Source organism: Alligator mississippiensis, chromosome 2 (assembly GCF_030867095.1).
Source record: "Alligator mississippiensis isolate rAllMis1 chromosome 2, rAllMis1, whole genome shotgun sequence".
Classification (NCBI taxonomy): Eukaryota; Metazoa; Chordata; order Crocodylia; family Alligatoridae; genus Alligator; species Alligator mississippiensis.
In genome coordinates, this window is record NC_081825.1 from 29,856,240 (window position 1) to 29,878,734 (window position 22,495).

The window sequence follows — 22,495 nt, forward strand, 5'->3', positions numbered from 1 at the left end:
CCAGGCCGGCTAACTTGTACCCATCCAACCCTTCCAAGTGCTCCTTAACTAAGTCAGTACTAACATTTGGTGGTCTGGTGCCTTTTGGACATCTGTTTATGCTCAATTTTATTATGGTGATTGAGACACTGGGCTTCCAAATTGCTTTAAAATTGTAAATATATCAATAAAACATTGTGTTCAATTAATACACACTCACACATACACACACAATGTGGTGTTTTATTTTAATCATGGATTTTGGGGTTTTTAATCAGCAAATTTGCACACAAAAAAATTATCACAGAATTTGCAATGTTTAAACAGAGAAAACCATGAACCCATTACTTCATTGAAGATAAAAGAGTTCATGTTTTCCAGTCCCTTAGTCCACAGAGCACGTGCAGTATTACTCTAACTGTGCAACTGCTACTCTAATTTACTGCTACACAAAACTACTGACAGGCCAGGCAGTGCACCACCTTGTGGCCTACAGAGCAGTTGTGCTACATTTATGTCATTCCACAGTTAACAATGAGAATGTAACAGCTGCTGTCTTTTTGGAACTTTCCCCTCCTCAAATGGTTCCTAATATATGTGTGTCCATACCCAGAGTCAGCTGAATTATGCTTCTATCAAATGCAACAGGAACAGAATTAGGTCTATGTGGAAAGCCTTTGAAAATCCTGCTGTGTGTATATAAAGTACACAACTCTTAGAAACGTAACAGTGAAAATTCAAGTTTAAGAGAGACACACCAGGGAAACAAGCCTCTGTGACCATGCTATTATTAAGGATGCAAACCATTTCCCATGTGTACCTGTTTTCATTCAAATATCTCTCTAAGAATAAATATTCTTGATTAAAAAATATAAGTGTGTTCCCAGTCCAAAGGCAAAATTTAGGGAAAATGAGAACACATTCCATTCAGTTATTTTTTAGTAATGGAGAGAATTGCTCTTTTTGAATGCTATTTCTATGTATACACAGATACTCATACACACACTTATGCAAAAGACCTAAAATCACTATACAAACTTACCTTCTATCTGGTCATCAGTGTTGGCAGCCATTCATGTTACCTCCATGACATAAATTAGGGAGGCCCTAACAGTGGGTAACTCTCATCTTGCAGTGAAGTAAAATTAAATTGCACACACCTGGATTTGAGAGATGAGATCCCATCATATCATATCAGGGCTTTTGTCTTTTTTTTTTTGGATAATGCTCAGGTTCTTGTTAGTTACATTGTAGGAAGATAAAATAAAAATGGCACAAAAATAAATGCAATTAAAATCCAGAAAATGGGAGAAAAGGAGATAGAGTATGCACCCACAAAATATGTTAATTTCCCAAATAACAAAGCAGCTGTTACAAACTGAGTTCTTAAGGCAGGAGATATTTCACATGTGGCTACTACAAAAAAGCTGGGTACTTCTAGCCCCACCTCATTCACTTCATTGGGAGATGCAGATGGAAGCAGCAGATGATTGGGCTCTCCACTTGAGCAACTGCATTAACTGCAGCAGATTAGTGTGACTGTGGACACATCTACACAAGATGCTTACAGTGAAGTAGTCTAATTAGCCCCACAGTCAACATCTTGGCATCTACACATACAGGGCTATTAGGCTGGAGTAAACTAATAAACTCCACAGCAAGGTAGTACTTGCATATACAAGTACTATCCTGCTGTGGAGTTTTTACTTTGCAGCAGTGCACATGTAGATGTTTCATAGTTTCATAGTTGGTAGGGTTGGAAGGGACCTGAGCAGATCATGAAGTCCAACCCCCTGCCATGGCAGGAAAGAGTACAGGGTCAAATGACCCTGGCCAGGTGTTCATCCAGCCTCCTTTTAAAGACCCCCAGGGTAGGAGCCAGCACCACCTCTCTTGGAAGTTGGTTCCAGATCCTAGCTGCCCTGACAGTGAAGTAGTGCCTCCTGATGTCTAGCCTGAATCTACCCTCTGCCAGCTTGTGACCATTATTTCTTGTCACTCCTGGGAGTGCTCAGGGGAACAGGGACTCTGCCAATGCTTGCTGGTCCCCCCTGACTAGTTTGTAAATGGCCACTAGATCCCTCCTCAGCCTTCTCTTGTGGAGGCTGAACAGGTTCAGGTCCCTTAGCTTCTATTTGTAGGGCCTGCCCTGCTGACCCCTGATCATGTGGGTGGTTCTCCTCTGGACTCTCTCCATGCTGTCCACATCCCTCCTGAAGTGCGGCGCCCAGAACTGGACGCAGTACTCCAACTGTGGCCTGACCAGTGTCACATAGAGGGGGAGGATCACCTCCTTGGACCTGGCTGAGATGCATCTGTGGATGCATGACAAGGTATGCTTGGCCTTCCTGACCACATCCCCACACTGTCGGCCCATGTTCATTTTGACCTCAATAATGACTCCAAGATCCTTCTCTGTCTCTGCACTGACAAGAAGGGAGTTCCCCAGCATGTAGGTCTGCTGCTGGTTTTCCTCCCTGGGTGCAATACCCTGCACTTGTTAGTGTTGAAACCCATCTTGTTCTCGTCCACCCACCTCTGTAACCTGTCCAGATCCAATTGCAACCTATTCCTTTCTTCTAGCGTGCCCACTTCTCCCCACATCTTAGAGTCATCTGAGAATTTGAACAGGGTGCATCTGACCCCTTTGTCAAGTTGCTGATGAAGATGTTGAACAGTGTGGGCCCGAGGACCGAGCCCTGCGGAACCCCACTGCCCACATCTCCCCAGGTCGAATAAGACCTGTCCACCACCACTCTCTGGGTGCGGCCCTCTAGCCAACTAGTGACCCATCTGACTGTGTAGGCATCGACACCACAGGCTCCTAGTTTTTTAATGGGAATGGGGTGAGAGACAGTGTCGAAGGCCTTCCTAAAGTCCAGAAAGACTATATCCACTGCGACACCTGCATCCAGGGATTTGGTGACCTGGTCATAGAAGGCTACCAGGTTGGTCTGATAGGACCTGCCTCTAATGAACCTATGTTGGTTGCCCTTAAGCATAGTCTCCCCTGCTGGCCCCTCATGGACATATGCCAGGATAATTTTCTCAAAAAGCTTCCACAGGACCGAGGTAAGACTAACGGGCCTATAGTTTCCTGGGTCCTCCTTCCTCCCTTTTTTGAAAATGGGAACCACATTGGCCCTTTTCCAGTCCTCCAGCACATCACCAGAGCACCACGAGTTCTCGTAAAGCCATGCCAGAGGTCCTGCAATAACCTCTGCTAGTTCCCTCAGCACTCTGGGGTGGAGATCATCAGAACCTGCTGATTTAAATATGTCCAGTCCCTCCAGAAGTTCCCTGACTATTTCCTCACTGACCCAAGGCCTGGGTGTGCCTCCCATGGGGCCTACAGGGGTCCCAGTGTGGGGAATCACCAGGTCCCTACTCAGAAAAATGGAGGCAAAGAAATTGTTAAATAAGTTAGCTTTGCTGTCTAATGTGACAACCAGATTCCTAGCATGTCCTGCAGAGGCCTCACGTTACCTGGTACCTTCTTTTTACCCACTATGTATTTAAAAAAGGACTTCATGTTGTCCTTGATCCAGGTAGCTAGTTCCATCTCTGCCTTGGCTTTCCTGACCACCCCTACAGTCCCAAGCAACAGAGGTATAGTCCTCTCTGGTGATGGCCCCTTCCTTCCAATGACCCCTCCTTTTTAGCTTGGAGATGTTTCTGGATGCTTTTGGTGAGCCATGGGGGCGTTTGTGCCCTCTTGCCCCTCTTTGATCCATGTAGGGATTGCTTCCCTTTAGGCTTGGAGAATCATTTCCTTATGGAACGACTACTCTTCTTGGACACTCAACTCCCCCCCGCTCTGGGACCTCAGTGTCTCCCGCACTAATCTCCTTACCTCATTGAAATCTTCCTTCCTGAAGTCCAGGGCTGCTGCCTTACTGCAGGCCTTTGTCACCTTGCACTGGATGGTGAATTCCAGCAGGCTATGATCGCTATTGCTCAAGTGGTTGAGCATCCACAGTCCCCCCACCAGGCCATCACCCATGGCCAGGACCAGATCCAACAAGGCATCTCCCCTGGTGGGGCTGTGCACCTCCTGGGTTAGGTGGAGGTCCTGTATCTCGGCTAGGAACCTATGTGAGCAGTCAGACCTGGCTGACTGCTCCTCCCAGCAGATTTCTGGAAAGTTTAGGTCACCCATAATGACCACATCCTTTGACCTAACTGCCTCCATGAGCTGTCTTAAAAATTCCCGGTCTAGCTCTTCTCCTTGGTTGGGTGGTCTATAGTAGACCCCCACTGTTAAGTCCCTTTCTCCCTGACCTCCTTGTATTCTAACCCAGAGCACTTTGGTCTGCCCCTCCTCTGACCCAGTGTTGTTTGTTGAGGATGTGTACTGCTCTTTGATGTAGAGCACCCCCCCCCCCTTTCTTCCCTGTTCTATCTCTCCTGTACAGCCTATAGCCCTTGATGTTCACTGCCCAATCATGTATTGGATCCCACCAAGTTTCAGTGAGCCCCACTGTGTCTGGGTTTGTGTTAGCTAGCAGGAGGGTAAGTTCCTCCTGCTTGTTCCCCATACTACAAGCATTGGTATAGAGGCATTTAAGGCCTCCTGAAGGTGCATGTGCTGCCCTCCTATTCCCAGGACTATCTGGACCCCTGTCTCTTACCTGGGTATTTCTTGCACTCCTTGCCTGTCTTGGCTGGCATGTTCTTGTGGGTGACTCTTGGTTCAGTGTTCCGTGGCTCCCTCCATCCTCATCATTCCCTTCCCCCAATGAGCCTAGTTTAAAGCTCGCCGGGGGGGAGAAGCCTGCAACCTCTGCTTCAGGGACAGCTGGGACTCTAGTAGGGAGCCAACAGGTCCAGGGGGTGTCCCTTGGCCAGGTCCCCCCCCCCGCCCCCGGAGGGGTTCCCAAGCCCCCTCTCCCATCATCAGGGACCAAGGGTAAGGGCAGTGGGAAGGGCTCCTCTTTAGCCTCCTGCACAGCTGGGGGTGGGAAGGGAAAGGGCCTCCTCTGACCCAGTGCTACTCACTGAGGATGTGTATTGCTCCTTGACATAGAGTCTGGCTGGGTTGACTTGGCCAGGTGGGGCATGAGGGTGCCTCAGTGCAGGAGCTGCCTGCTGGCCCTTCCAAAGCATGTTGAGCTGGGTTGGAGCAGCCCTGGGCTGGCAGGCTGACCCCCGCACCTCTTGCCAGCTAGGGTGGCTCTGACCTGGCTCAATATGCCATGGTTCCGGGTGCATGTTCAAATGGTGCACCCAGAAGCAATAAACTCTGGTGTGATAAGTGCCGGAGTTTATTACTTCGAATTAATAACACGTGTAGATGTACCCTGTGAGGAACCAGTGTTAGCAAATATTTGTACATTTTCAATTAGAAAGAAACTGCATTGCCTTTAAGGCTGTGAACTGCCTAATTTGAAACATAAATTATACATGTGATTTAAATCTATGCTCACTATAGGCAATTTATGTAACTGAGTGATCTTATTCTCCTACTTTTTTTGTCTTGTTTCTTGTTACATTCATGTCTTGTTTCAATTAGACTGTGTAAGGCCTTTCTGGAGTTTGTTTTATGTCTTACTATGTATTTGGTCAACATCTAGCATTGTGAGGCCAAACCAGTAATTCTGAGTTTTTGGATGGTACTGTAATGAAAATAAAATAATTAATATTCTAGTTCTCCAAAGCAAATCTAGTAAAAAAAAAAATCAGGAAAAAAAGGGAGGGAAAGAAAATTCCAACCCTTGAACAGGAGCTGTAGTACTAGTATTCAGTAGGCATAAAAAACAACATTAAAGGAATACTTGCACAACTTCTTGAACTAAAAATACTGCATTTCTTTGAAATCCTTTGTAATGGACTATGTTAGAGATGCAGGTTTAAGAGGCAGGATTGTTCAAAAGTTTTTATCAGTATCGCAATTTTCACCAATTTAGCTTTTTCTGCATCAAGCATAATGGAACACTGGACTGGAGGCCACTTTGTGCATCATGAAGTCCTGGTCCCTCCTATCACAGACAACCATGTCACATAACTTGACTCATCAGTCTCCATCTTAAGCATGGGCTTTTTTATCCCCAATACTCCAGATGCTTGTTCCAGAACCTCACTCATCTGCTGGCTAAAAGCCTTCAGGAAAAATGGCGCTGAGTTTGAAAGAATAACAATAAAAAACCAACATTTACATTTATGCAAGAGTACCAAACCCAAAATTCTATTAAAGCAGAAAAAGAAATAATAACTATATTCCTATTTAAAGTCAGTTTCTCTTCCCCTTTCCTGGCATGAGAATCACAGGCACTGAGTGAAATCCTGGTCTGAGTCCCAGTTTGAACTTGTTGGTCAGCTTCCCCTGGGATTAATCTGCTATACACTCCTGGAAGGAAGAACTCAGTTTTTAAACTAAGCACTCAACCCGTCACCGGATATGTCAGGACTTCCACCTCAAAGCAAAACTCCACCCAGACTTTCTTTTCCTTCAGGAAATCTATTGGAACATGTATCCTGTGAGTTTCCTTAGCAACTGGCATGTGGCCAGTGTATTCTCTCAAATATACCCATTAAACTTCACCTCCAGTATATATTTCTCTTCACACCAGCCACTTCCTCTCAGTGAAAGAGATTAGATGCTGTGGAAATGGGGTCAGAGTAAGTCAATGGGCCCCTTATTTGATTGTGGCTTCTGCAAAATAAATACATAGGATGTTAATAAAAGGATGCATCTCTTTGCAGCACCTTTCTCAGTGTAGGCTAATGCTGGTCTCTTGTTTAGGATGGGTTTTCCATTCTCTAGTTATGTTTGAGAAAACCACAGCAGCTCCATTAGTATGTGGTCTTCTAAATCCACTGTCTGTCCTTACCCGTGTGCCCCTTCCCATCTTTCTTCTAGCAGAATGTTCTTTCTGGTGCTGATTAAATCCATTTCTTTAACTTACCATACCGAAAATTCACTCTGTTGCTTATAGTATGCTTCTGTAGGTTCCATGAGGGGAAAACACATTCATCAATACTTTTCACCATAAACATTTTTTTGCTAATTTTACTTTATTTTCAAATATTAAATATTTCTTGGAAATCTCCTTCCACAAATGGACAATAAAAAATCCAGGGGGCTGTTTTGGCTTCATATTTTTCTTATCCTATACATTAACTTCTAGCCCATAGAAGAACTTAGCATCACAGATGAAGAAGTAAATTCTGTCAAATTAAGCTTTTTTTTATATTTAAATTCATGTTCTTTGTATCAATCTGTAGACTATAAGACCAAGAAAAAACAAATTATTATTATTAATGAAAGAGAGCAACTGATCCAAATACAGACAGGACTAGTTCTTGTAATAAAAACACAGACATGCTTTGCAAGGGTTAAGGAAAATAAACATCCATTATTCTGCAAAATGTTGTTTGAAGATGTGAGTTGACAAAAGGTGCTAACTGTTTTAAATACATCAAAAATATTTTAATGAAGATAGTGAACTGTGAAAGAAAGGTTTGTCTGTGAAACGAATGAAAAATAAGTGCATTCAAATTCAATGATATCTGTAATTCATTGGAAAACATCCTTAAAAACATCTGTTATTTAAAGCTGTATCAGCTTTAAAGGAATGCTATTTTTATCCCCCTCCCCCTCTACAGTCTCCTAATTGTTGATTTTGCTAAGCATTGATTTCTGGATGTGGCAGCACAAAATGTATAACATTACTATGCACTATTACATTTGGTAATGTGCGGATGTTTTATCATTCAGGACTCACAAAGGGAAATCAGAGAGCAAATGGCCTCTACTTTTAAAAGAAGGTTTGGTTTTGTACAAATGAGTTCCCAAATGTTTGAATGTTAACTCTTCAGTAGGGTTGTGTGAAGGTTCACTTAGAGCACTGACCCTCTTAGAAGATCCCCAAATCTATCCTGACTTTGATCCTTTGAACCACAGTTCTGCTTCATAAACATTTGTACCTGCTTTTGTATAGCCAGCCTTCTCTATTCTGCCTCCTGCAGCTTTTAGACAAATCTACATTTTTTACTTCTTCAGGCATCTTTTCATTGGAGTGGGACGGGAATGCTCATTCCTCAATGGACTCTAGAGAGGGGAGACAATTTGTCTCCTACTACAGCTCCCAGCCTCAAAGAGTCCTTCATAATTTCTGGTAGTTTGACTCCAGATGTTGCTTCTAGTATCTTAGCAATTGAGCATTAATGAGAAGGCTATAATACATATTGTATGGATGCTGGGGAACATGTGATAGTACCCTATCTATTGTGTTAGATGTCATAATACAGGGCTAATTTGTGCTGTTTGTTGTTTTCTGCTCACTGAAGCTGTTGGCAATAATAATCAGAAACGGAAAAAAAATTCCTCTCTTTGGATGTTTTAAGTGGAAGACAAATGCTTCAGGGCCTCCTACAACTCCTTATTCAAAGATCCTTTTAGTCAGAATACTTTTCCTTGCCTAGTGCCCCCCCAAATCTACAACACTGAAAAATTAGAAATCAGCATGGTCAAGAAAAGCTACCAAAAGCCAGATGATAAAAAGTGCAAAATTAAGTCAGGTGGCCCAAAGAGATGAGGGAAGACCCTTGGAAAAAAATGGCTTCCTTGTCTCCCTTTCCCTGTGGCTTTAAAATGTTTGATTTCCTTCTTTGCAAATTACTTATTTATTGCAGGTTTTAGTCTTTAGCCCAGAAAAAAACAAACATTGCCATGTTCATCAGAACAAACTTTGTATTTCTTCTCCATTTTTCCCACTATTTCACATTTCAATCTCTAGTCCATCCACATTTTTCTCCACCCCTACATTTGCCAGCTCTTCTGCTCCCTCATCTTTAGGTTGTATCCAAGCATTTCTCATTAACAATTTGCCATGTACTTTTGGTCCTTTTCCATGGCTGTTGTTTGTTTGTTTCTTATTTTTTTCTTATCATCCATTCTCCAATTGCTGCCTATCAAGGACACCTTTGCTTTTTTTTCCCCTTGATCCAATGTGGTATCTCAGAAGGTGGGCAGTGCCATCTGTGGGAATTGCTGCCTTCAAGTCTCTTTAAATTCAATCATTTTAATTTACTGGAAGCTCATAATACAACCATTCATGGTTGCTTATGTACTCAGAAATCACATTTACCTGCTAAGTGAATGGATGAATGAAGAGGAAATTATAACTTTCTGCTCCAAAAATCACAGGTCTTTTTTACTTCAGCTACTAAAGAATCTCGATAGCTACAAACTGTAAAAGGACTTAAATTTGGAATTCCACAGCATTTCTATAAGATGCCAAACCATGCAAAAAATGATGTAATTTCAAGTTTTATTAAAAATGTAAACCTCAGAACTGATTCACGAATTGTTGGCATAACATTAATAGAGAGAGAATGACAAATAGCGTGTGTAAGGTAGGTTGACTATCAAGAGTAACTTCCTGACTGTGAGAGATCTATTAGGATGTCTCAAGCAAAATAGTATAAAATAAAAAAAAATGTTATGTTGGCTGAAAATGAGATAAATGTTTTTTGCATGAAAATTAAAAAAAAAATAATGTTTTTCCCACCAATATGGAATGTATCATCACTAATTTCATTGAAAACTTGGGACAGTGTGTTAATTTTTGGCATAGAGGGTGTCTTTGGAAGCTAGATTGGGTTAAAAACTAGAAAATGTACAGTAGGGAGGGATACTTCCTCTTAAACTTACTAACGTGTATAATTCCATGACCTTTTGACAACACAAGCTGATTTGTAGTTTTGAAGATTTGTTTTGTTTCAGTGTGAAACCAAAGGAAACTTACAATCTAGAATGGTTTTTCTTCTGGTTTTTGGACATGAAAAAAGTTCGGATGACTATTGTAAAATGAAACCTTCACATTTCTCACCAACAAAAAACTGAAACAATTACAAGATCAATAAATACTTGAACAGTTTCCATATAATACATACATTATACAGGATAAGGAACTGATGGATATAGAAAGTATCTTACAGGGAATTCAAATAAAAAACCAACTATAGTTGATGCCCCAAATGTATAAATTCCTTAATAAAATGTTGTGGAAAACTGGCATACTGAAGTTGAGTGTTCTGTGTCTTAGAAAACATATCTTCCCTCAATCCCCAACCCTGACGACTTCTATCACACATGCACAAAAAATGTTATTGTGTAGTAATTGTATTCATAATTGTATTTTGCTAGCCTCCAGAACCTCTGTCAAGGATTAGGGTTCTGCTGTACAGATGGGAAGTAAAGGTCCTTCTCCCTTGCTAACATAATTCACAATTTACAAGTTGGAGGTTGGTTGATTTGAGAGATGAAGTAACAACAAACAAGCAGAGTTTACAGAAAAACAGAAGTAACTGGTCATGATTTGCTTAACCAATGCCAGAAGGGAGTGATTTGTCAGAGTCATAGCAAATGCAGGGATTGAAAAAGGATGAAGTGACATTTTGCTAGTGAGGTATTCCTGTACTAAGAAAGCAGTGTGGGGGACAGCATACAGAAAGGTGTTGGAAATGATGGCAGAGTGTGAAGTGGAGAAGTGAATAATGGAGGCAGATATAATTGACAGAGAAAAACTGAGGCTCAACAACAGCATATATACATACTACAAGCTATATGGAGGAAAGAGTAATTGCAATTTAAAAGATATTGTGTGATGTAAGTTGTGGTACAGCACACAGAAATTTCCCTTTCAAATCAACATCATAAAATCAGGCATAGTTGATAGAGTTTGTGTGTTCAATGAAAGTCTTGTTAAGCAGCAGTCTAATGAAGCAGCTTTCTTTTTATATGTATGAAAAGCTTTATAAATCCTATAGGGTTCTTGAGATTCATTAGGAGAGAAGATCTGTAGGATCTTTTTAAAGACCATCTGCTTTGGGTCTGGGATCATCACCTTGTCAGGCTTTGAGGAACACAGTGTCCAGTAGGAAATAACAAATACAGTTTTAAAATTCATGGGCTGTTTTTCTGATTAATAATGTAGACACCTTACTTTTGCTCATTTTAAAATCTGTTTCAGGGAACAATTGAAGCCTCCCATTCCATTTTGAAGATGTTTGTTTCTTTGAAGAATGATGTCTTGAAACCAGGAGTAGTTTTTTTGCAGATCTAAGCTGTTATCATCACTACTTTTTTTTTTCCTAAAAATTGGTTTCTTTTCTAATTTGAGACATTATTTGTAGCCTTTTAAAATCATTGTTCAACACCTGGCAAAATAATATTTACAGAACTGATATCACTAATAAAAATGTAGGCTACATGATCCACACAAAGCACACATGACATTAGTTAGGTTTTCTGCAGAAACATAAAATACCTTATTGATGTTATTGCAAAATATAACCAAAGCAATTACATATTGTCACTATTGGTTTTTTTGATGCAGAATAAATATAAAGCTCCCAAACACTTAAAAAACAAAACAAAAAAACAAAAAAGGATTCAAATGTTCATTATTTAAAATACATGGTAAAGTCTCATAGGGACTATAGATTCGTTTTTGTATATGGGCACAACACATTTCTCATTGATGTTAATTGGATTTACATGCCTGCATCAAATGAAGAATGTATGCCCCAAAATGGTACTCAGCCATGCTCAAAATTCACTCTCCTTTTAGTGCTTTCTTATTTTCCTAGTTTTTTCCCCAAACTCTGTTTGTTTTGAACTAAACAAAAGTTTACTGCTGTGTGTAATGATGCATGGTTTAATCACTTTATCAAGGTCAGTGTACCTAGTCCACCTACACAGTGATGCTTGTTCTTTCATAATCATATATAGCAGGCTTCATTACATTTTCCCCAAAGGCCTTGTTCTGAATTATAGCTGAAAAATAAATTGTGAGCATTTGCCCCAATAACACCATCATGGCAATCTTATCAAAAGTAGAATAAAAGTAGGTAAGTAGCCTCCTCCCATATTTTAAGTTGATAATTAAGGAAGAATTTTAATGTTTTTTTCCTAAAAATGTCTGTAACAGTTTTTGTTTATGATTGTCACAACACTGCTTACTCAATGACCGATCCCATGAGTACCTGATGCAGGACCTCTTCCCCAACTCTCCTGCCATATCTTTATGTTAGAGAAATTTCTAAGGAGGGGTTCAGTGGTGTAAATAAATCACAGTTCAGATGCAGTTGATGTTGGGGCTTTGCCTCCCCTACAACCCATCCACATGCCAAGTGTCATTGCTGAGGCTTTATGATCTTTTACAGCAGCTTCTGTTTTTCTGGATCTACTCAGTGGTCATCAACTTATGTCCACTCTTCTGGCGTTTTGTGGGTTGCTGCCAGAGTCTGAAGAAATTTATCTAGCCCTCTCTTGGCCACTTATCTATTTTCTGCCTCTCTAGGCACTATGCTCAAAGTTGGTCCTATCTAGTGGGACCACAGATGCTCTGCCCCCCTGGACTTTTTCAAATCATAAATAAGAAAAAATTAAGAAGAAAGCCTCCACTACTATGGCTGCATTTAAACTCTTACTAAGGGTTTTATTGTGAACTTTCAGTATACCATGAGTAAGGGGTTGCATTTGCCTGACCCAAATAGTAGGTTAGAATAGATACAGTACTCAGAATCCCATTTTGCTCCATGATTCTTCTGTTATATAATGTACTACCCTTGACTATCACCAAGTTATTTCCCTTCTGCAGGTGCTCAGATTTCCTAGTTGACATTTTGAGTTTGGAGTCATCCTTCCTGCTTCTGCACAGTGGTAGAAAAAGAAGCATCTCTATGAGCTGCTATAGATGTGCAGGGATTGAGCGCAGAAATTGACACATTCTGGCAGCCTTTCACATCACGTCTCAGTGTCCCCATGCTGAAACAAACGTGGCGAGGCACTTTGAAATAAAACGTGTTCAATGAGCTTTAGTTCAAAGGGCCCCGCCGCCAGTTTTTCAGCATGGGGACGCTAATACATGTGATGCATGGGCACTTTTAATTAGCACGGCTCACACTCTGATACTTGCTCACGCTCTTTCATTCTCTATGATGCTTGCTCGCTCTCTTTCTCTGTGCTGTGAGCAGAAACCCAATCAGGATCAGTGCCCTGCTGTCTGTAGAGATAAACATTTTCTAAGGCATAAACTGTGTCCCTATCTGCATGATTTAGCTTATGATAAATTATTTCTACAACAGAAAACTATTTTATATGATTTAATACAGTGTGAAATATAGAGGAAAATCATAGTAGGCCCTGGCTGCATTGTCTTTAGCTTTTAGGCTGCAAATCAATTTCCATTATAAACCTTGTTTTCAGTCACCACAGCTAGCTAAAAGTTAGAACTGGAAGTTTTTGTGCTAGGTCTCTACTCAAAGGTGATTGCTTGAAAAAAATGAGTAGAGCCTGTTTGCTTATTCTAGAGTCAGCTAAAGGTATACAACATATATTTTCTCCAGAGTCAAAAAAATATTCTATCTTTCTCCCCCTGGGAAGGTATTGCTTGAAAGAGGTTTAACTTTGAAACATGGAAACCAATATGTTGATAGTTTCTAATGCATAGTTGCAAAAGTTCACTAGTTGCAAAAGATTTATTTGACAACTAAGTGTTGAATGCTTATAAAACTGGACTTATCTATGCAAAAGAAAAAATTCCTGCCAGGGTCTGAAAGAAGTTTGGATTCTTTTAGCCTTCATAATTTTAAAATGAACAAATTTCACCTCCCCTCTCCCAAGTTCATGGTATTGTGCCATTGAGTCCAAACCAGTATAGCAACAGCATTTTTCCTCCACAGTAAACAAAGTTACTATGGAGAAACTGTTCTAGAAAAGACTTATTCTTATATTCTCACCTACAGTAGCTGCCTTGTAAGTTTATAAGGTATGTAATAAAATGCATGTTCACTAGTCACTGACTCTCAGGTGGAAGAGGTAATAAATGTCTTAAACTGAAGGTCTTTTTTATTTTAGAATTTCTTTAAAAATAAAAATTAACTCATAATCTGATCAGTCACAGGCTCCTTACCTATTTTTCAGGGGAAAAAAATGCTGGAATTGAAAATACATTTTCTAGGTCTGGACATAACTGGAGTAGAAGCAAATGACCATACAACCTTCCTTGTGGAAGAGCTCTTTGCTATGCTTTGCATAGCTGTTTGAACTCCACATGGAAGGTGGTGTCGTCATTTGCAGTCAAAGCAGTCAAAACTACCAGTTATATATGGTTGGTAATTAGGGAAAGAATCTCTCTCTCCCTTTCACAAGTTGACCAAACAGAGCATGATGCACTATTCTATATGCTATGAGAATCCCATGCAGTTCCATTTCTGCTTCAGTATCCTTATTCTAATATTTTGAGGCTGAATCCTGCAAAATGCTGAACCTCTAGACCTTCAGTTGATTCCATTACAAACAGTTTGATAAGAGATTAAGCCTTGAATCGTGGTCTGATGTGTATTATGAATGTGAGCTCTGGCTATCTGAAAGATTGTCAAAGACATCCGATCCATCATGATAGCTGCAACTGTAAGAAATGATGAAACCACAAATGAGGTTCTTGATAACTAGGCACTGAGCAATCTCATTGACAGCCTCAATCCTCTACTCTTAATTTTATTATCCTCTCATCTTTCCCCATTTGAGGCATGAGTGGTATATAGAATCTTTCATGGTCTTTGTGCACTGGAGTGAATTTCGCTGTTACTTTGTCTACCTAACATCCTACACTTCTTCAGGAGACTTGAGTGGTAATGCCTTCTGATTATAGAAGGTCTAGTTTTTTTTGTCTTTGCCTTATTGGTGATACTTTATGAATCTTTAGGGAGACTGTGTATGTGCATCTTTATGTGTGTGTGTGTGTGTGTGTGTGTGTGTGTGTGTGTGTGTGTGTGTGTAAAAGAAGCACGCATGAAAAATGGAGCAAAGTTGTTTTTGCTGTTGTGAACCTGATGGTCTTCCTTTGCTGAAGCCAAGAGCACTGCTCAAGCCAACATTACACAGATGTATGCTTCAAGATCAAAAAGAAAAAAATATGATGGGGAGGGAAGTATTGATGGTTTTATGTCCATAAAGAATTCTTCCCAAGGTGCACTTGGGCATCTGTGGTAGATTTAGGTATATTTATTCTGACAGCTTTAGAGATATTTATGCAGGTGTGAGCATCTGTAGATAAAAGATCATAACAAGCAGCTGTGAGGTGGAACAAGGGGGTGGTGAGATACTCCCATCATGGTTAACATACTTAGCATACCATAGTAGAAAATACATATAAAACGACAGAGAGATTTTTAGAAGTCAGAAAGTCAGTGGTTCCCCACCTCTCCCACAGGAGTTTGGGTTGTTATAAGGTCCAAGGCACCCAACTTATTGGCAGTGGACTAGAAAACAGCCATCGGCTTTGACGAATTCATCCCATCTGTGCTGACACTTTCTATGGCATGAATTTTTATTTATTATTAATTACACTGGCAAAATGCTAGGAAACATCTGCTTAACTTGTGAAATACCAATCCAACCTTAGAATCAAGCAGGGATCATTTTAATTTTAGCTCCTGTTAGATAAATTACACAGATCTTGATACTGCACTTATGTCTTATCTTGACGAAGAAAAAATATCTGCTATACCACAGAGCAGTTGAAGTTCATTCAACATATGTCTGCTTTTTAAGGATGGCAGTGACTTATATATAATTTCATCACATACTTCTGCAGTCAACAGCACCTTCAGTGCAGAAAACTGACCTTCATTTCTCTCATACAACACTGTCATAAATCCATTTCACTGTTTGATATGGTTGATTGAATTACAAATTAGTGCCTTAGCTACAGTCTGATTTTAGGCACCACAATGCTTGGTACAGCTGCCACTGCCATGCACCTTTATGTCACAACTGGGTGCTGGGAGAAATTTAAAGTGATTTAATCAGGTATTTAAAACTTGCAGTTTGTTTTTTATAGTCACAAACCTGCAACAGGGTAATGGACTAATAAAATACAAGTTCCTCTTTAATCCTGTAACCATATGATAGTATTGTCTAATAATGTCTAACATTAATATGTGCAAATATGGTTCCAATGTGACCTGTAGGGTATGTATAACAAGATCTCTTGGTGGGCTGGTACTTAATTCCCATCATCATTGTATATTTCTTTCATGCTGATTTTTGGGGTGCAAATTTTATCACAGAAAGCCATTTATAAGGAATTTGGTCCTTTTGGATTTAAAAAGGTGTCATTTCATTCATTTCTTTAGATTTACTCCCATTTTAAAGCAATGAACCTAAGCTCAGAATCAGGCACAGGGTCATACTGCTATTTTTTGTACTACTATACTACTTCTGTATGTTTTCCATATGAAAAATAGGGTTGCATATCATTATCATTACTGTAATAGTTGCTGTTAATTTTCTAAGATCTACCTTTGTCACTATCTAGGAACTGAAAAAATAATATATGGTGAAATTAGGAGACTAGCACTACTGAACCAAGGCATGTTTTATTTTTCCCAATTTGAGAGCCTTTTGGTTGTGGGAAGAATTTTAGTGCTGTCCTGAAATTTCTATGCTGAGATTAAAAAGGGAAAACATTTGTTCAGCACATCTAAGGAATTCTATTAAATGATTTCTCCAGCTGTACTTCAGATATTCAGCAGTGAGCAAGTCTCTTCAAACTCACAGACTCCCTGCTATTTCATCAGCTGGGTTAGAAGTAAGACAAGCCTAAAAGCAATGTCAACAAATCAACTGGAAGTTCAAGCCTGGTGGGCTTCAGAATTTCAAGAACTGAAAATTGCTTCCATGTTATGTCTGGTATCTTTGAAAAGTGAGGGTAGTCTCCTTTCATGGCTTCTAGACAGAACATCACATCAAGAAAGTTAGTAGAAGTTTTGGGGCAGTCTCAGAAGAGGGGCTAAGGGCCTTGAAAACTGAGCAATCACTATTGTCTCAGAAATAAGCCTAGGAAAGGAAGACACACAGTAGGGCCAAAAGGGAAAATGTATTACCCTTCTCTGGATAAGTCCCTTTGTCTAGGCCTCGACCAGTGCTGTACACCCCTTAAGATTATGCTACCTCCTCAGGGCACTCATCTGCCATGTCTTGATGGTAATAATTGGAGAATTCTCTCCCCGATAAGGAAAAAACAGCTCTATCATCAGAACTGTGTTTAATGATTCAAGATAATTGGTTATGGCTTATAACAGAGCCTCATGGACCTTACAGGGGGCTCCTCCAACCCCAGTGTCTCCACCACAGTTCTCCAGTCTTAAGTACAAGTTCCTGCTGTTAAGGTATCACCTAGGAGGAGCTCTCAGTACCTTCCTGGATGACTCCCAAGAAGCCTCTGCAGTCCATTAAAAACAAAAATGCAAAATTATGGGTGGAGATATGCCTCCCTTGCTGTCTGGTGCAGGGTTTCCCCTCTCACTATTGCTTATGTCCTTTTGGGTTCTCTACCCTGCACCCCCAGCCCATCAGCGTTAGTTTGTGATCCCCAGCTGTAGCTTATCTGTCCTGTATTGAGGCGAGACACCTGGGCTGAGTCACCATCTCGTGACTCCTCCCCTGAGGTTATAAACAGCCTGGGCTGTTCCAGACCCATATTAGTGTTTCCAAATAGGGCTTTCCCCTTCCAGGGGTTCTGTTTCCCAGTGGGAATCTTAAGGGGGCTAGATTGTCTCTGTGTTCTCCTGGGGCTCTGGGCAACAGGTTTTCCCTGCTGGGATACTTCTCCCCTCCACTTGAGAGTGCTCTGCAGGTAAGGGTTTAGTCCTTTCTACACTCCCAGACCTGTCTAAGAGCTTCTTGTTTTTGCTGCCTCTGAGCAGGCTCTGTAGTTGCCTTGCTTCAACTGTTCTTGTGGCCTTCACCTTTACTGTTGGGGCTGCTTGACTTCCACATACTAAGGGGAAGGGAGCAAGCATAGATTTTCCTCCTTCCACTCCCCCTACTCTTCTATACCTTCCCTATGCTAAAACTATTTTGTGGATGATGTAAAAACTTCAGGAGTTAGGACTAAAAACAAATACCTGCCAGAAACTGAGTTATGTGAGAACTGATCCCAATAATTTTAAAATCAAACATTCTAGTTCCATCTTGTTGTTATTCCACATTATTGAATTGTTACTACCTACAGTAGCATCTGTAGGTTTCCAACCTAGTCTAGGATCTCATTGTGCATGGAACAGCATCACACAGTTTACCAGAAAGATTAAGTTAAAAGTCACTGAATGACAGCCATGTGGCTACCCAACGTTTGTACATGTTCAGTGGTCTGTATCAAAAGCCAGTGGAGTTACTTCTTTGAAATTTAAGAAGGTACATGTTCCTAGTTTTTGCAGTTTTTTCAAATATCCCAGTTTTTTACTTCTATTCATTCATGGCCCTATGGACGGGAACCCCAGCAATAAGTAGAAACATAATCCAGTCAAGATTCCAGGCATCACAAACCTACCTGTATTTTCCCAAAGTTTCAAACACCAGTGTTTCTTTTAAGAGCTGACTTACTTGCACTAAGAATGTGATGTCTGACAAGCTACTGACTCTTGTTTGGTTACTAGATTTGATTACATGTACTAATGCAGGGGTAGGCAACGCTTTTTGGCCGGAGTGGCACCTTCCAAGGTAGGCATTGTGGGGTTTTTGGCAGAGTGCTGACATGCCAGAACCCAGAGCGGCTGCTTGCAGCCTCCTGACTGCAGCTGGCTCATAGAGCCCAGTCTGCTTGCAGCAGGGCTTGCACCCTCCTAGCTGCCTGGTGGGAGCAGCCTGGGCTCTGTAGCTGGCAGCAGGTGCTTAGAGCCTGGGCTGGTGGTGGTGTGCCTAGCAAAATGGTGTTGCGTGCCATTCTCAGCACGTGTGCCAGGGATTGCTGATCCTGTACTAATAGCTGGTGTTTGTAATTCTCATACCATTCTCACAAGAGCATATCACATATTCTTAAGCATTTACCAGAAATACCACACTGTTGTTTTAAATGATCAGTGAGTACTTTTAAACCAATCATTCTTTCTACAATGCAATTTTTATATTGACTTTTTCCCAAACACAAAAAAGAAAGAAAGGAAAAAAAGAGAGAAGCAACCTGACTATTATGGGATTAACTTTTAATCTATCCCATAAATATGTCAGAACCCCAGTCTTGTAAGGTGCTGATTTTTTTTCTAGCTTGTGAAACATTCTGAGACTTACAAATTTCTCTGTTTTGTATTAGCCAAAACCCCAAATCTGTCAAAGCTTTTCCTTCCCCCCAATTCCCCTCTTAAAGAGAGACCTGAGAACAAACAGATCTCTTGGATATGGGAGTCCAAGTTCAAGCCACTTGTCAGCCTCTGGGATTAGAAGCATTTGAACCTGTGTTTGACACATCTGAGGTGCCCCATAAGAGCCTAATTATTGGTGTTTTTGTCTCCATCTAGAAATTCCAACCAGGACTTGAGAAATTTCCTACATATTTCCTAAGAAATGTTTTGTTAACATTGGTATATTTCTATGAAAATTGTCAGTGACTTGACATTTTAGGAACATAGGGCTGGAAGAGACATCCTGTGTTACTGAGTCTAGTACCCTGCAGTCACAGGACTGAAGGAGTCTCCAAAATTGCCCCTTCAAATCCACACCTATAACTACAAAGCACAGTATCAAAAATATATAGAGCTTGGTTTAAATAAAAGCAAGGGAGAGGGCAGCACGGCCAGTGGAACTGGTTAATATAAGTTAGAAGGTCTGAGAAAAAGGACCGCAGCACTCCAGACAGGCAATCCCATCCGCATCCCCATGCACACAGAGTCCATGCCAGTTTGACCTAGGGGAAAAAGACGTTCTTGATGCCAAATTCTGCAATCAGTTTGACAGTGACGAGAAACCCTTTACACAGGAATACTTGGGTTTTCTAATACTGGCACGAACAACTGCACACCCCAGTCAACTCTCCCTTCCCTCTGCTCTCCTCCACCTTTGTTGTGATCCAAACTAATATTAAAATATCCCAAGCACTCTGGGAATAGACAGAAGGGAAAATTTTCACCTGATCTTGCCACAGAAAGCAGTCTATAGCTGTGACCAAACACAAGTGCACGGCTGCAGACAGCTTCAAAAATGGCCAACTGGGTGAAAATCTGAACCCTCGTTGCGACAGAGGTCAGATGAAGATGTTTCAAAACAGAGCATCTTCAGTAACTTGTGTCTGTATTACCTGCCAGCCTGAATTGGAGCCCTCCCACCTTGCTGGGGGGGGGGGGGGAGGTGCTCCAAAACACCCACCCCACCCTCCTCCAGCACCAACTGGGGAACCCCTAGAATGAGGTTCCTCTGCTCCCTTTCCCCCCTCATATTGCGAAAACTTTGCAGCCTCACACGGCGGAGGAGCTCTGGCTAGGGGAAGCCAGCTGAAGGCTGCAGCCAGCAGCTAGATTTCCCTTCTCCCTGGAACTAACAGTGAACTTCTGTTTGGTCTGGGGGATTGTTGTAACACAGAACACTTCCTGCAAAGTGTTCTCAGTTACAGCAGGGAGCTGCACTTTCGCTGCACCCTCTAGTACTGAGCATTGCCTCTTTCCACTTACTCTAATGGATTTTAGAATCTTCCTGGGCAAAGCTGCACACCAGCGGCGAGCTCCCAAAGACAGATTCCACTGAGAGGTACATAGGCATGCATGGTCTCAGTAAAGGGGTCATACCAGAGTACACATTGCTTAGATGCACCACACTTCCTCCATGGAGGAATTGCCTATGCTATCTAGTTGGAAGATGACACTAGGGATATGTCACCATATTTAAAAAGAGACTAGCTCTGCTCTCAGTAATTTGTGCATATCCAAAGTAAAAAGACAGGATGGCCTGTGAACAAATGTATAATGGTAGAATTAGGCTCATTGAACTTCCATTCACTATTCACTCCTACAAGACCAAACACTCTAAAGTACCCAGAGAGAGTGATATAGAATATAATAGAGTTCGAAGTTCATGCTTTTAGTTAAAAACAAAAACAAAACATCTTTTTGTACAAATTCTCAAATATTGTATTTCTCAGAATCATATTTGGCATCTGAAAATTTTTTTATCCAAGTATTTAGTATCCGATGATTAAAGGGGGAAAATGGGTTTGTCACATCCTTCATTCTGTGCAACACATTTAAATAAAAGCAATGTAAAGCCTGTCTCTTTCCCTCACACTCATTACAATAAAAATGCTTGTGTTCCTTAGGAGTTTTAAAAATCCTCCCGGTTTGTCATTTTTATTTTAAATAAACCAGCAGATCTTCAATTAAAAATACAATGATTTAATGCCAGCAGAAAGAATAAGAATGTTTAAAAACAATAAATCAACCAAAAGAAAATGTATGCATGTTTTCTGGATTAATATCTGGGATATGTTAATTGATGTACTCTCTCGTGGATTTCAAGAACATGCAGATTATTTTATCTAAAATGAAAGCATGTGTCATTATCTCCAAAGAGCTCCCAAAAGCCCAGTAACAGTGGTTAATGACAGCACAGTGTGAATGTGAAGCAGCTGTGAACGACTGTTTGATACTATCACTCTAAGGCTAACAATGTAACAAGAAATAGCTCTTATCAGAAAATTTCCATTATGTTTTCTATTTATTTTTCCTTGTCATTAAAAGAAAAAGCCTTTTTGTGCCCTGGCATTACAGACGTAAAACTTTCAGCATATTCCTCTTCCAGATGACTAAAATGATGTCCCTCAGCTTTCGTGTCTTGCTGGCACAAGCATTTAAGTATTATACATTATTAACCTGATTGTCTCACCTGGTTGGACTTTGTAACAGGGCTCACATGTAGCCAAGTGAGAAAGATTTAAACTCAAGTGACTGGCCTATTTACCCTTTTTTTTTAAATTTATTTATTTATTTTTTGTAAAACCTGTTCAGAACTGCATGTAGCTATTGATCTGGGATGTATGCTAAGACAGAGAACCTTCTTTAGGCTCCTATGTATACCCATTTTAAAACTAACGAGTCCTCAGCTCAGACAGAAGGCAAGTCCTAAAGTGGTATACACCATAAGGGTTGGCTATTTTCTTCAGGCTGAATAGTGTGGCACTGTCAGAGCAAGGAAAGGCTTCTATCCTTGCCAGGTTGGTCTTGCTTCAAGTCAGTCCTGATAGCTCCAGCTGTCTTCTTCCAAGAAGCTGACTTTTGTCATTTTGTACCACTGATACCTACAGCTGATCACAGTTTGAGAACCAGTAAGGGAGATGCAGCTTGCATATAGGGCTGAGAAAAGGGGAAGAAAGATTACATGCAGCTGAGAGTGCTTAACTGGAGGGGGGCAGAGCTCTTGAGTTAGGAAGGTTAAGAAAAGTAAGTGGCAATAATGTTGTATTAGGTGATGGGCATAGCTTATCCTCTAAGCTGTAAAGGTTAAATATTGCTAAAAGTACCAGTAAGAAAACAGATAAACAAATGTTTTTTGTGGGCAATTGGATGATGATTATAGAATAGCCATTATTCCTTTTGCACCTATATTTTGCATCTACCAGTTTTGAGAGGGTCAAGTCATGAGTGGGAAGTTGACTTCTTCAGGTGAGATTACTCTGAGGTTTCTATGAATCTTTACAAGATGACTTTTGTGCCATCTTCTCATTTAGCATATATTATA